We start from the raw sequence: 14,619 nt of genomic DNA, 5'->3' as shown, positions 1-14,619 counted from the left end.
TTCTGGCACTTTGAAATGGAATTGGATAGACAGGGGTGAGAAGGGCCTGTGAGTTCCCTTTGGGGAGGTTGGCTTTTTGCAGCACACATTGGAGGCAGTGCTGATAGATGTTAAAAAATGCACATGGTGGAAGGACTGACTTGTGGTTCCAAGGCCCAATTGGAGACCTAGGCTGGCAATTTCGTACCGCTTGGCAAGAAACAGTTCGAATGTTTGTAGATGGTGCTTGCCTCATACCATGCCAAGTTGAGTTCTGGCAAATTAGATTCAGTGGCTTTTGTTGGAGATGTTTTCCAACTTCAAATGGCTATGTGGGTCTTTGAGAAGCTATATATATACATGCGCGCACGCGCGTGTGTATGTGTGTGTGGAGAGAGAAAGAGAGAGAGCACGCGCGCGCGAGCATGCGTGCTTTACATAGCTAGCAGGTGAGTGCTGCCATTTTAAAAGAAATAGACTAATATGTTCTTCTTTAATATTGAAGAGGAATTTTCCATTCGAATGGCCAATCTTGTAATCTTTGTTGTGCTTCTGTAGACATGCTTGCCATGTAGGCCGAAGGGCAGGGTGACCTTGAGATCAACTGAAGACTCACCTCCCCCTTTGCTTGTTCTATCTAGATAATAGATGTACTGAATCTCATGCTGTGTAACTGACCGTAGCCCATAGGAACTCCCATGCTCTGTAACCGTCTGAGGACAAATTAACCAATCAGCTCATGCCAACTATAACTGCTAGGATAAGCTCTACAAGAGCAAGGTTCCCCCTGAGCTCAGGGCCCAGATCTACAGAGTGCTAGCTCTTCTTGTACTGCTGATATAATAAACCTGAATTCTTCAACTTTCCGAGTGGTGCTTGCTTTTTCACCGGTGCAACAATATGTTTGAATGGATATACCTACGTGCTCCTTTTTATTTTGTAAATGGGTAGTGCAGAGGAAAAGGAAGGAGAGGCAGAAAAAGACAGAGATAGACTCGGCCAGGAGATGAAGCCCCTGCAGATGCCAAGGTGCTGGCTTATTGAGGCTATTGACTGGTTAGTTCTACTGGGATAGTATGTGTTTGTCTGAGTTATTTAAGGATTCTTGCTACATCTTCTTTCTTGAAACTTTCTGCTATTTGTTTTCTTAATTTTGTCTGGTTCTCCTCATACTACTATTCTGACTACTTTGGGTTGCTTTATTGGCCTCTTCCTTGGATGTCCCTTAAATGTGTATATATATTTTTTGATGTTTCTTCTTTGTCTCCTCATTTTCCATATTTCCTTGGGCTGGCTTCCACTGCTCATTCTTCATCTAGCTCCTATATTAATAATTCTCAAAGTGTGGTCCCTGAACCAACAGCATCATCATGACCAGGAAACTTGCCTGGAATGCCTGAATCATATCTAAGGCATTAGGTAAAAAGAATGGTAATTTTACATTTTAATATACAGTGTCACAGAGATGATACTAATTTCATGGTGTATAAGAGTACCATAAGGTACAGTTAAAATAGGTCAAACCTGTGTTCCTAATGGAAACAGTTCTATTGCCCTTAGGAAATAGAGTATCATATAATAGAAATAGGATTATCATTAGTCAAATGAAGGAGAAAGACTTTAAATGATTGTTCTTTACCTATTTCTTATACTATAAACCTAGGTATAGACCTCAGGGAAATGTGGGAAATTATGTTGTTTTTCTTCTGGGTTTAGATAAAAGGAACCAAGACCCACTCTAATTGCCTTTAAGAATTTTTCTTTTAACAGTAAGAAAATACTTAGTGTGGGGAACCTTATATCAGCAAAACTTCATATGAAAGGGAACCAAGACAGTCATAATATCATTCTCTTGTGGCTTCATATTGATCGGTTGTTAGGTTTCTGTCTACATTCACTTTTATTCTTTTTCTTCCTTCCCTCTCCCACCTCCCTGCCTCCCCCAGACCCCATAGCTGTATTCATTCATCTTCATTTCTTTATCACCCAGCTTCCTTTCTCTTTTAGTTTGTGTGTTTTTGGCACTCTCTCAACTTTTAGTCTTACTGTAAACCTCTCAAACTTTTTTTTTAATCATTTATCCCTTTTGCTAACTGTCATCACAACAGTTTCGTAATTCAAGATTTCTTAGAGTCTCTATAGAACAAAACCTGGCTACTACATGGCAGGTTTAGTGACCTGGCAGATTTCCCTAGAAAATGCTATACATGGAACAGGCCATAGTATCTGTCTCTGTTTCTTAAACCATCCCATGTCCTGGTATTAAATGAAACTTAGCTCCATTACATTTCTGACATGCTGGCTCACTTCACATTAAATTATATCTAATGTCTTATTCATATTCACTCCCTACAACATAGCTTTTTCCCCACCATTTCTGTGAATGCACCCTGTCCTCCATTCACATGAGCTCACCACTCTGTGCTTGTTTCTTCCTCCTCCTTCCTCAGCCCCCACATTTCTTTGATACTTTCCTTTTTCTTTTCCATTATTTAATGCTATGCTACCATTGTTAGTTCTTACCTAGGTTTAAAAAGTTTTCTAATTTCAATTTGTCCCTTCGTCTCAGTCAGAATAATCTTCTTCTTTCATTCAACATACCTAGCTTCCCTGAGAAAAATTCCTCAGTGCCCCTAACTGCCTCTGGAATGACAACAGACTCCCACTGCTTGACATTTAAGATCTTCACTAATATGCTTATGACACCTCTTTTCAGTTCTGTTACTTTTAACACTGTCCAATTTAGGACTACTGGATATTCCCTTCACTGTCTTCTTCTTTTTTCCCCTAATCCCTCAGCTTCCGTTGGTTCCTTTTAGAATGCTGTTTAACTGTAATAGTAGAGGGTAGTGGTAGGAGTGCAAACCCCAGAGCTAGACTGACTTGGAATCTCAGCCCAACTGTATGACCTTCATCAGGTGTTATTTTACCTTTCTGTGCCTTATTTTTCTCATCTGTAAAATGGAGATAGCAATGCTATCTACCTCATGGGTTGTTCTATTAAAAGTTAGCAGATATAAAACAAACAGTGCCTGGCAGCATAGTAAGTGCTCAGTTTTTCCTGTGAATATTTTTGTCATATTCTCAAATAGTGTGTTTCTCTAAAAGTGATATATATTTTTTTCTTTTTTAAAGTGCACCTATCATAGCCTTATCCCCCTATTTCAGATTATTTGTGGATTTGAGCTACTTGCCTATTATTCTTCGACTTACTTATATTTGGAGATGGTGCTTTATTCAAACTTGTATTGTGGCACATGATAGGAGCTCAATAAACATTTGTTGATTTGGATTATGTCCAAAAGATGCTGCAGCTGAAATACTATAGTTACTTCTATCTGTCCTATGAGTACCAATGTTCTGAGAAAGTATATTCTGAATCAGAGATTGGTATTTTTTTATACAGTACCAAATAGTAAATATATTTGACTTTGCTAGTCATATTGTCTTTGTTGAAGCTGTTCACTTCGGGTGTTATAGCCATACACAGTATGCAAACAGATATGGCTGTGTTCCAGTGAAACTTAATTTACAAAAACAAGTGGACTAAAATGTGCTGATTTCAGGCCTATAACATTACTATGTAGACCACTCATTGTTCTGAAATACTTTTGATTGCAAAAGTTCCATGTGCCACATCCAAGAGGAAGAGCCCGACTCCTCATTAGGTATGGGGATACCTGTCCCAAAAGACCTCAACAGATTCGCCACATGTTTTATGGTGCCAAATTCTATCGCATTCTGACACCTAAACTGGTCTCTGACAACGGAATGCGAACACCGTGATTGGCCCTGACACATCATGAAGCATGTGGTTGGAGATGGGGCCTGCAGGCCTAACTACATCATGTGGCCTTATTGATGAAAGTGGTTTATTTGAAGTGAGAACCATTGAATTGCAGATTGAATGTCGCTTCCTCTTATGTCGTCATAGTAAAGACTCTTAAGAGGTGTGAGGTTTCTTTGTAAAAAATTTCTTTTATTTTTGTAACATGAATAGTCCTTTAATATTAATGAATGTAATGACTTTAGATGAGTAGACCCAATTTCTATCGTGAAACTTAAGGTTCTACCTGTGCTTCTGTAGGCTGTTCTTTTTGGTACCTTCAGATAGGCAACCTAGAGAAAACAGCTATCTTTCCATTTGAAGGAAATAGTCCACCATATACCCCTTTTCAGCTTGAGAAGGGGATATTGATCACTGAAAAATAAGGACTAGTCCCCTCTCATACTTGAAAGAATAGTGAGCCCCTTAGTATTTGTCTAAAACTATGGATTAAACGAGTTTGTTGCCCATCTTGTACCGAGAGGTCTAGTGTATAATGGTGAAATGTGTTTTCTATTTCCAAATTAGACTTCAAGCCCTTTGGTCTTACTTTAGAATGTTTTGACAGCTCATTGATTATCATAGCAGGACTTACTCTCATAGGGGGTCTTAGACTGAGCTAATTATCCTAGTCGTATCTCTGGTAGAAAGTGATACCACTACTGCTTGTCTGAGACTGCATTGTTATCCTGGATTTTATGGGACCATAGTTCAAATGGCCTTACTGTTTTTCTGCCTGACTTTTTCACAGTGTAAAACTATCCTCCAGCAACTACAGAATGCCTTTCTTTTACTTGTTGAAAGATGTTAAGAAAGAAAGGTGGAGAGAGCTGTGAGGGGGAAGAAACCATTAACATGACATGTTTCCTGTCCCTATCCAGCCCAAGTCTAACCTTGGATGACTGTATTCCCATTGATTTGTTGAGACAGCATTTGAGAAAGCCTTCCCCTTGGTTGTATCTCAGTTTACACTCTATAAAATTGGATTAGACAATGTTAATTCAATTAACAAGTGCACTGAAAGTTTGTCTTAGTGTGTAGTAAAAACAGTAGGGCAGCCTCTGATAATCTGTGCATTTAATGACTGCAACTTTGAAGAGTGCTAAGCTAAAGTGAAGTTCAAAATGGCTTGTTAACTGGGTTTATTAGCTGTTGACCTTCCCTTTCAGTATAATAGTGGCAGTCCAACTGAAGAGAGCACTAACATCCTAATTAGCATTTATCCAAAGATAGGCTGCTGCCTGTTCCACAGTAAATTAGTTCAATCAGCTATAAAGAGCTTGAGAAACATTTTCTGCTTTATAAAAAGAATTAGATGTTAGAACAGTTTGTCTGGCATAGTGCAGTGGAGATGGATTGAGCCCCTGAACATGCTCAGTTGAGGAAGATGCTTCGAAGATACTGAATAATTGAACAGATTTCCCCCACAAGATTGGTCAGGGGTCCAGGGGTCCAGGGTTCCCTGCACAAGAGTGATGCCCTAATTTTTGCCTTCTAATAAGAGTGTACTACATCTCTTATTTCTATGTATTCACTCATTGAAACTGAAAACCCATTTCTTTAGCACCTACTATGCACTGTGTACCACTCAGGAAATAGAAGAAACAGAATCCACTGCTCACAAAGACTCTATGATTTGATTGAGTAAAGGAAAACTAAAATTTGAAAAACACCATCAAAATAAGGTAACTGAAGAGAAAAAAAAACTACTTAATAACAGCTGCCAATTATTGTATAGAAGTCATCTTATAACGTGAAGCCTGTTTTCCCAAAGAATAGTAGAGTAGTTGTGGGAGTGGGGGTGGTGGCAATATTTCTGATCAAGGTTTGGCATCAACTCAGTTCTTCTCATAGTGAGTCATAAAAGCAAAGAGGCAAAAATTATAAACCTTTCCAATTATTTAAAGTCTTAAACTATGACCCAGGTTCATTAAAAAAGGAGGGGATAAATATACTGTACAATTGATTTTTACGAGGTGCCTCAATATACTATAAAGTGTACATAGAGCAGATAAAATTCTAACTCTGGTATATCATAAATTTGACCTCATTGAAATGAATAGGTTCACTATATAGCAAACACTAACGAAACATTTGATAAACAGTCCCTCCAGGTGTCTTTTTAGAGTTTAGAAGGGGACTATTTTGGTGGCAAGGTTTTTACGAAATAAAAGTATAAAATCTTTTCATGAAAACTGATATCTTTCAGTAAATGTTTCACTAGAGACATTTAGTTTAATTATTCTGATGACCCAGAATCTGAATTTTGTACCCAAACCTGTAATCATCCTTTAAAAAAAAAACTTGATACAGTTAAATACGTGATGACCTTATTAAGGCCTCCTTTTCACCTTTTTTGCCACCATGTACACACATGTCATATATATCCTTACATCTCCCTCAGACTAAAGTGAAGGGGTATTTTTTGAGGAACATTGTTGTAATGTTGCTTGTGGATAAGCTATAGGATTGTGGGCTTCAGATCCTTTAAAGGATTGTGTAAGGGATTCTCCTCTCTAGCTATTTCTATAATTGTTATGTTAGTTTACTTTATTACTGCCTGTCACTCCAAGAGAAATTGTTTGGAAGACAGAACAGAATGAGCAGATCAAGACAGCTTAAAAATAAAAAGATGAAAATATGTTAAGTGAAAGAGGCCAGTTACAAAAGACCTCATGTTGTATGATTCCATTTATATGAAATGTCCAGAATAGGAAAATCTATAGAGATAGAAAGTAGATTAGTGGTTGTCTAGGGCTGAGAGTGATGGGAAGGTAAGTGGGGAGACAGAGAGATTGCTAATAGGTACAGAGTTTTCTTTTCAGTGTGATGAAAATTAAGTTGTTGTGATGGTTGCATAATTATGTAAATATATGAAAAATCATTGAGTTGTACACTTTCAAGGGATGAATTGTATGGTAAGGAAATCATTTCCTAGTAAAGCTCTTACTTAAAAGAGTAAATACTAAATTTTGTTGAGTTAAACAGCATGACTGGAAGGGAAAAGGTTTTAAACAGTGAGCATCCCTTATAATGTGAGTATGTATATGTTTGTATAACTATAATGTTTGTGATCCAAGTGTGTACCATATTGTACTAGTTATGAGCTGTACATAAATTGTAGAAAAAGACAAAGGACCTTTTAAATGAGAGATGCCATGCATTGGGAAGCAACTTGGAACAAGATTTATGTGGCTCTAGGGTAGTAAGTTTGGTTGGAGCCTGTGAGTCCATGGAGAGATTGGCAAGTATTCATTATTTCTTGGTAGAAAAAGAAATACATCTCCATGTGAGAAGGTTTAAGGAAGCAGAGACTGTTACGAAGGGAACATGAATCTTTTAATTATAGTTAGCAGACTAGACATGTGCAAAGTAGAAAAATGAAAACAAAACAAAAAGAAGGAGGTTATTGGTATCATAAGGCTGTTATGGTAGAGAACCGAGGCTAATTACAAAAGATAAAATGTAGATTTTCCTTCAACTGTTTTGTGCTTACCTACTGCCCTTCTGAAAAATTAGTCCCACATGTGATGTCACATTCCCAGAGAGCACTAGATGAGGACTTGGGAAAGCTGGTTTGTGATTCCAACTGTCTCTTCCATTGTACAGTAAATAACTTTTGTATGAGCCTTTCCTCCTCCCTTACATTGTCCTGCTTACACTGAGATGATTACACAAGGATCAAATGAGGTAATGTATACCCACTGAATTGTACTTAACAGGAATATAACAAATATTTGTGGAATGGAGAAGGAAAGTGCTTAGGAAACTGTAGAGTGATATATAATACAAGAGATTGGACTTATTACCTTATTCTTCTGGCTAAGTTTGTGAAGGTTATGAGAGTGATAATTATTGTATCAGTACTATTGCTGCTCATGGATATTTTTGCTGTATTTGTTAATTCTGTGGTAAATTTGGAGTTATCTCTAGAGTCACACTATATTGTTATACTTACAGCCTTGCACCTAGTGACAGTTTTGGCAGTTGTTAACAACTGACAGAATTGCAAATAGAAATTAGGCTCCTAGATGGATGGATTCATCTCCTTGTCATGGCTAAACTGCTGGGATTAAACCAGAACAAACATTGGTAGTTACGCATATCTTGAGTCTGAGTGCCATAATCAGAATAATTCTGCTTTTGATGAAGCTTTTTGATATATGAGCATTGGATGTGAGTTATCATTCCAATATAACTAATCTCCAGTGGAAAATATGAAAACAGAGCATTAGCATTGTCAATTCCTATTTTATGCCACCCACTAAAAAATTTCAAGCTCATATAGAATGCTTTTGATAATATGAGTTGGAGGCCTTCTTTGAGGAATTCTGCTGCATATTAAGTTCCTGTTTGGCTTGTAAATCCTTTTGTTATCCAGCTTCATGATAAGTTGTGTCAAATTATCCTTCCTAGGCTTCAGTTTTCTCATCTGTAAATTGGGGAAGTGATGGTATTGTCCCTGTGGTATTGGCAGATTAGGTAAAGCATATACCTGTCACACAAAATGCACTCCTTTTTGAGGGGCTTTTGGGTGCTTTGAAGTATTGATATTTTCCACATTGCATAGTTAAGTTCTTATATTTCCTCATTTCCTCTTATCAAATTCTTTGTTTTTAATCTCTGACCCTCTTTCTACCCATCTCTTGCAATTCTTCTTATATCCATCTTTTCATATATCCTAAAATTTGTCATAGTATACCTAATAGGAGGAAGCAGTATGTTAGAGCTGGATATACAATAGTGAAAAATATAAACATGGTTTGTGTGCTAATGGAATTTGCAGTTTATTGGAAGAAGCTCAAATAACACATAATAATTAGGAAATATGATAAGTGCTATTACAGAACAAGAGAGACTTCTGTGACTAGGGAAGCAGGGTACCAGCCTAGTTTAAGTAATTTTTCTCAAAGTTAATTTTCAAGAGCTAGAGGGTCTGGACAGGGACATTTTGAGAGGAAGGGCAGCATAGCAGACAAAGACCCAAAGTAAAAGTGAGATGGGCCACTTTTTGGAGCTAGAAGGCTAGTGCGGCTAGGAATGTTGTAAGCTAAAGAGACCTTGGTAAGAATGAGACTGGAAATGCATGCCAAATTTAAGGCCAAGTTAAATGAAGATTTTGCATTTTATTTTAAGTTTACTGGGAAGCCCACGATAAATATTAAGTGATGACAAGATGGGAATCTTACTTTAACTTCACTAGAACAATTAAAAGATGCTTTTAAAAAATAAATCTTAATTTTACATTAATCTTAACACAGATAGGATAGTTAATATTATGCCTAAGTTGAATACAATTTTAGTTTGTGCAGAAGCTGTCTTATGGCCAAAGTTTGCACATCGATGTTGTACTTTTGACAGAGCCTTGGTTTTCTAGGGTTTTCTGACTTTTTCTTATCTCTTTGATCCATTCTGATACCAGCTACCTCTTCTCTCTGCATTTGATCACCTTTTATTCTTCTCAGCAGTCCTTTGGCCCTTGAAATTCTGTAAGAACAATGGTTATTGCCATCCTAGACCTTCAGAGAACAGATGTGCCTTTGGCCTATGGGTCTGTGACTCTAGAGTGATAGGAATTATAGATGAGTTAAAAGAGAGTCTGCCACAGTTTTCAAGAGGAATACCTCTTCCAGCAGAAATTTTAAAGTCAGCAAAACCAAAGTCATTGGCCCAACAGGTACAGATACTGAGATCTTGACTGAGCTGATGCAAATCAGAAATTTCCTACTAATTCCTATGTAGATCAGTTAAATGCACTTACCACGTGTGTCCGTTTGTAAGTAACACTTGTGTTGACATTTGGTGGGGATGTAAAGGGACAAAGGATGTAAAAGGCAGACAGGTTTCTTCCCTGTAAAACCTTAATCTAATTGGGTAAACAAACCATGTACCTTTGGAAGGTCATATTGGATGTAGTCCTGGTAAGCGTGTAACAGGTTATTCTTTCAAAATAATTATATTCGATGTTTTTAAATGAGGATAATTGAGAAGGTTACATCTAGAATAAACTGCCATAGAACATTGCATTTCAGAGTGTGGTCCATGAAATGTTATCACTGGTCCCTGATTTTACAGCCTTATCTTTCTATTTATTGGGCAAGATTGACTTGTGGTGAAAACTGTGCTGTTTTAGGGATTTGGGATCAGGGAAAGGGGCTGTGTCTGGGATCTTTGACTTTGACCAGAGATAATGAAAAGAAGGTGGACTTCTCAGAAGCCTAGGCTATCCCCTGGTGCTAGGGCCTGAAATTATTCTTGGTAGAATGGGACACTCAGTTAGAACTCAGGAGCTGGTATAAGCACCGTGTAATCTTTTGGAGCAGATTTTGAGGTCTACCCAGTAAGGTTTGCTGACACAATTCTTGTACCCAGTGAGCCCTCAAGGCATTCTTAAGGTGGTAGACAGGGAGAATTGATGTCCCCCCATGTCCATCCAGAGCAGTGGCTAGACTAAGAGATGTGAAAGTGACTGCTGGAGAAGAAGCAAGGACAGCCCATGTGAAGGTGTAGGTTGCTCTCCTTTGCATCATGGTCTCAGAACTACCTGCAGGGTGAAGAAATCATTGGTTTTCTCTTCAAAGCTGGCAGGTGCACCTCTCAGGCTTGCCATAAACCATTCCTTGAGCTATTAGCATAATGCCATTGGCACCTTCCTTCTCTGAAAACACTTCCCTTTTAAATTATCAACTGGCAACTCACCATTCTTTCATCCCAAATTGGGAACATAAGGAGACAGGCATTTTGATGTAATGGCTAAAAGCACTGGAACTGAGTAAAGCAGTGTGGATCTGAACTCTGTCCCACCACTTCCTGGCCATGTCTCAGTTTTCTCATCTGTAAAATGTAGTAACAGTGTTCACTTATTATATGATTAAATAATATATTGCCTATAAAACTTTGAGTTCAAAGTTTGACAGGTATTAAGCACCTAATAAATATTAGTTATTAAAAACATAGGGAGTAAGACTTTTGCTTTCAAGAACTTAATCGATAAACATACTTTAATTCCCCACCCCACCCCCTGCCCGCCGATTTTACTTGAACTAGAGCGAAGTTGAAGAGTAATGAGAGGTGAAATTGAGAAAGTAGGACTGATAAAGCTGACAAAGAGTCTTCTTTATATGGGATGTTCCTTGACCAATGCCATTTCACAAGTGATTCTGGCAGGTGGGTATAGAAAAGATTGTAGTGTAGAGAGAGTAGAGACACTGTTAATAAACTAGGAGGCTCTTGCGGTAATCTGGGGGATAGCCTCCTTCAACTTGGAAACCAGGTGATACCAATCATTTAGCTTGTCCTCTTCAGCCCATCCTTCTAGCATTTTCACTGTTTACAAATGGGGCGACTAGAGTATATTTTCTTTTCTTATAACTCTTTTGTTTATGAAGAGAGAACCATGAAACTTTGATATACAAATCCACGCAGTTCCAAAAATGGATCTCCTGAGTCAGGGCTCACTGGTCACATAAGAGAAAACATGACCCGTGATTTATGCCTTATTCCTTCTCTTGCCAGACATTCTTACCTAATTGTGCAAATAGGCTGTTATTTTTAGTTGGTTCTTCATATTATATTGATTAAATGTTGAAGAACATAACATCTCAGTTTTGTGGGAAAGTTGCATGGATGCATGTTTATAATAAAAATTCTGCCACCACTTGTCTTGAAAAGCCATTGATTTAGGAGTCCACATGGTATAGAGCCAAAAGCATAGGTTTGGCTGTCAAATAGACCCAATTCCAGCTCCATCTCCTAAGAGCTATGTGACCTTGGGAAGGTTATAGCACTTCTCTCAGCCCTGAGTTCCTTATTTGAAATGTGAAGTTACGATACTTACATACCTTGTAAGATTATTATGAAAATCAGCAATGATATATGCAAAGTCCCCAAATATAGTGCCTGGCACCTAATAGGCATTCCACCAATCTTACCTGTTGTCATCATTATTTAAGTCACCTCTATTTAAGTTGGTTGTAATGAGGCTTAATTACAAAGGGGATCCATAGTCCAAAAATAATTCTGAAATGAATTTTAAAAATTCACTACAGTGAAAATTCTTCAGATTAAGAGCTGATTAGGGCTCAGTCTCCCCCATCCCAAGGGCTCCGTAATAATGATTGATTTTTAATAGTAAAATTATTTAAACAGATTTTCCCTAGTCCCACATATTTCCTAAGTTTCAAAAATTTCAAGTAAATTTATTGTGCATGTGCCTGGTGTGAAGGACAGTTGGTTATTTGAGGTATCGATTTGACTAATTCAGTATGATAAATTATTAATTTTCATGCATTGTGTGCTAAATTCAGTCTTGTTGGACACAGAGAATAAACATTCAAACATCATTCCTTCTCTGAAGGAACTCACAACAGAATTTATTTGACTTTTTTTTTTTTTGGCGGATGTGGGAGGGGTGCGGCGGGGAGGATGAGAGTTTTCAGAGGCACAGACGTCCAAACAGCATCTCTCCTCTTGAACTTATGATAGAACTTATTTGAAATGTTTTCTTTGGCAGAGGAAGAGTGGTTTGCGCTCTTGTGTTTTCCCATTTATTTTACCTTCTATCTTTATTAAGGCTTTTAAAAATCTAACCTTACCTTTAAAAATACAAAATAGTGAAAAATATATTTAAAGCAAGAGTTAGAGAGGGATTTTCTTTTTAAGTTTTCAGCATTTCTTACACATACATGTTAAATATTGATACTCCAAACATGACCTTTTAACAAATTTCTTATTGAAACAGGAGACTTTAGGAAGAAATAATGTATATTCAAATCAGCTTTGAATGTTACACTTTTGGAGCAGCTGGAAACTTTCTGTATTAAAGGTGTTCTTCCTATACCTAAATGATTGAAAACTTACGTCCACACAAATTAGATACAAATTATTAAGTGAAAGAAGCCATATGTAGTGTATTATTCAAGTATATGGCATTCTGGGAGGGCTACCTGTGGAGATAGTAAGAAGACCAGTGACTTCCAGGGTTAGAGGGGGAGAGGGATAAGTAGGCAGAGCACAGAGGGTTTTTAGGGCAGTGACAATATTCAGTACAATATACTGCAATGGTAAATACATGTCATTATATATTTATCAAAACTCAAAGAATATACAATACCAAGAGTGAATTCTAATGTAAATTATGTACTTTGGGTTACAATGAGGTATCAGTGTAGGTTCATGTATTGTAACAAATGTACCACTGTGGTGTAGGATGCTGATGGTGCTGGAGATATTGTGTGTGGATATACTTAGCTCAATTCTACTGTTAAGTTAAAACTGCTCTAAAGAAATACAGTTTATTAACTAAAAATAAATGGTCTTTCTGCTTTGGAGCTAAAGCAAAGCATGTAAAGAAGGTGATTAATTAGCATACTTTTACTATAGATTTAGTTTGCTTTACTCAAGTGTAACGTACGATGTTCAAAACATGTACAGTTAAATTAACAGCCACCTTGGAAAGGAAGTACCTGTTTTACAAGATTTCACTGGACTCTTAGGGCACCCTGGCTTGAGGGTAGAACTGGGTTCTAATTCCTTCTGCCATCAAGGAATTTTGTGACCTTGGGACAATCTTAGAACCCCTTTGACTAAATTCTGCATAGAAAGACTTAGGACACCAATATGGCATGCTGTTGTTACGTAAATTGCTTTGTAGAGCTAGCTGGGTTGGTGGGTAGGCTAGTGGGTATAGGATGTAAAGCAGCCACTGGTCACGCAGGTGCCATTTCTATACTCTGGGTGAGTAGCTTTCACAACTGTTTATTGTGTGTGTGGAGGTAGAGATACACGAGATAATCTCCAAGGCTTTTTTCACCTATTCATTCACTTAATTCAGTAGGTATCTGTAATAATTTGATTTTAAACATTGTTTATACAGTATTTTTTATTAGCACTTACGTTTTCTAAAGAAATAAGTCCATATATAAGTATATAGTGATTATTGAAAAGGTAGAATAATTTTTCACACCCATCCCTTTCCTCAGACTTTACAAGGAACAAAATAATATGAATTAGCTTCCTCTAGTGATAAACTGCAACAATTTTCAGGAGAAAGAAAAACAGGTTAGTAGCACCATCTACAGGCTACTGAAGAGGAGAAGTTTCTGTGTGGCTCTAAAATGATCTTAAAAGGATTTGTGGAAAAGGGAATGAAAAAAGCCTTGTACTCTTTTAGATGTTTATTTGTAAAATTTAACTAATTTCAGTATTTTTGTTCTTCACTACTTATACAATTCATTTCTTAGTATGTCCCCAGGTATCCTGAACCTGGAGAATATTGACATGATTAGTTTTGTGCTTTCCTTAGGATCCCTGTTTCATGCTTAGGAATCTCCCTCCTTCTCCCAGTAATAATTAGGATAATGCTCATATGGATCCCAGTAGATTCATTCACAGTGATTCACATTATAAGACTCAAAGCATAAAGCCTGCCAGCCAGGGACATTTTATTTTGGCTATTCTATATGCTCAAAGGATTTATTGCATCATTTACTTCCATTGAGAGAGGGAGAATGAATGCAGGCATTTTCGGGTTATTTGTATGTATGTGTACATACTTGTGTTTACCTTTTTTTTTTTTTTTTTAAAGCTGAAGTCAATATATTACCTCTTTGGTTTAGAATGGTCTCCGAGTTTTTTCTGTCCCCAGGATTCTGTGATTCTATAATCAGAAATAGATTGGGATATGAATTGTTATTTTATTATGATAGAATCTGGAAAACTTGTCTTTTAATGGTAATAGTTGAAGTAGTTATTTTCTTTCCCCGATACCCCCGTTTGTTTATCTTAGTTTTGTTTTATTTTGTTTTCTCATTAAG

General features: G+C 37.2%; 1 protein-coding gene across 5 annotated transcripts in view; it reads left to right on the top strand.

The window, feature by feature from the left end:
- Positions 1-14,619, top strand: part of AUTS2 (activator of transcription and developmental regulator AUTS2) — a 1,066,702-nt gene that overhangs the window by 389,557 nt on the left and 662,526 nt on the right. The gene's annotated exons all lie outside the window — the stretch shown is intronic.

This window comes from Rousettus aegyptiacus, unplaced genomic scaffold (assembly GCF_014176215.1).
Source record: "Rousettus aegyptiacus isolate mRouAeg1 unplaced genomic scaffold, mRouAeg1.p scaffold_m13_p_8, whole genome shotgun sequence".
NCBI lineage: Eukaryota > Metazoa > Chordata > Mammalia > Chiroptera > Pteropodidae > Rousettus > Rousettus aegyptiacus.
The sequence above is the reverse complement of the archived record's forward strand: the minus strand, read 5'-3'. Positions and strand labels throughout refer to the sequence as shown.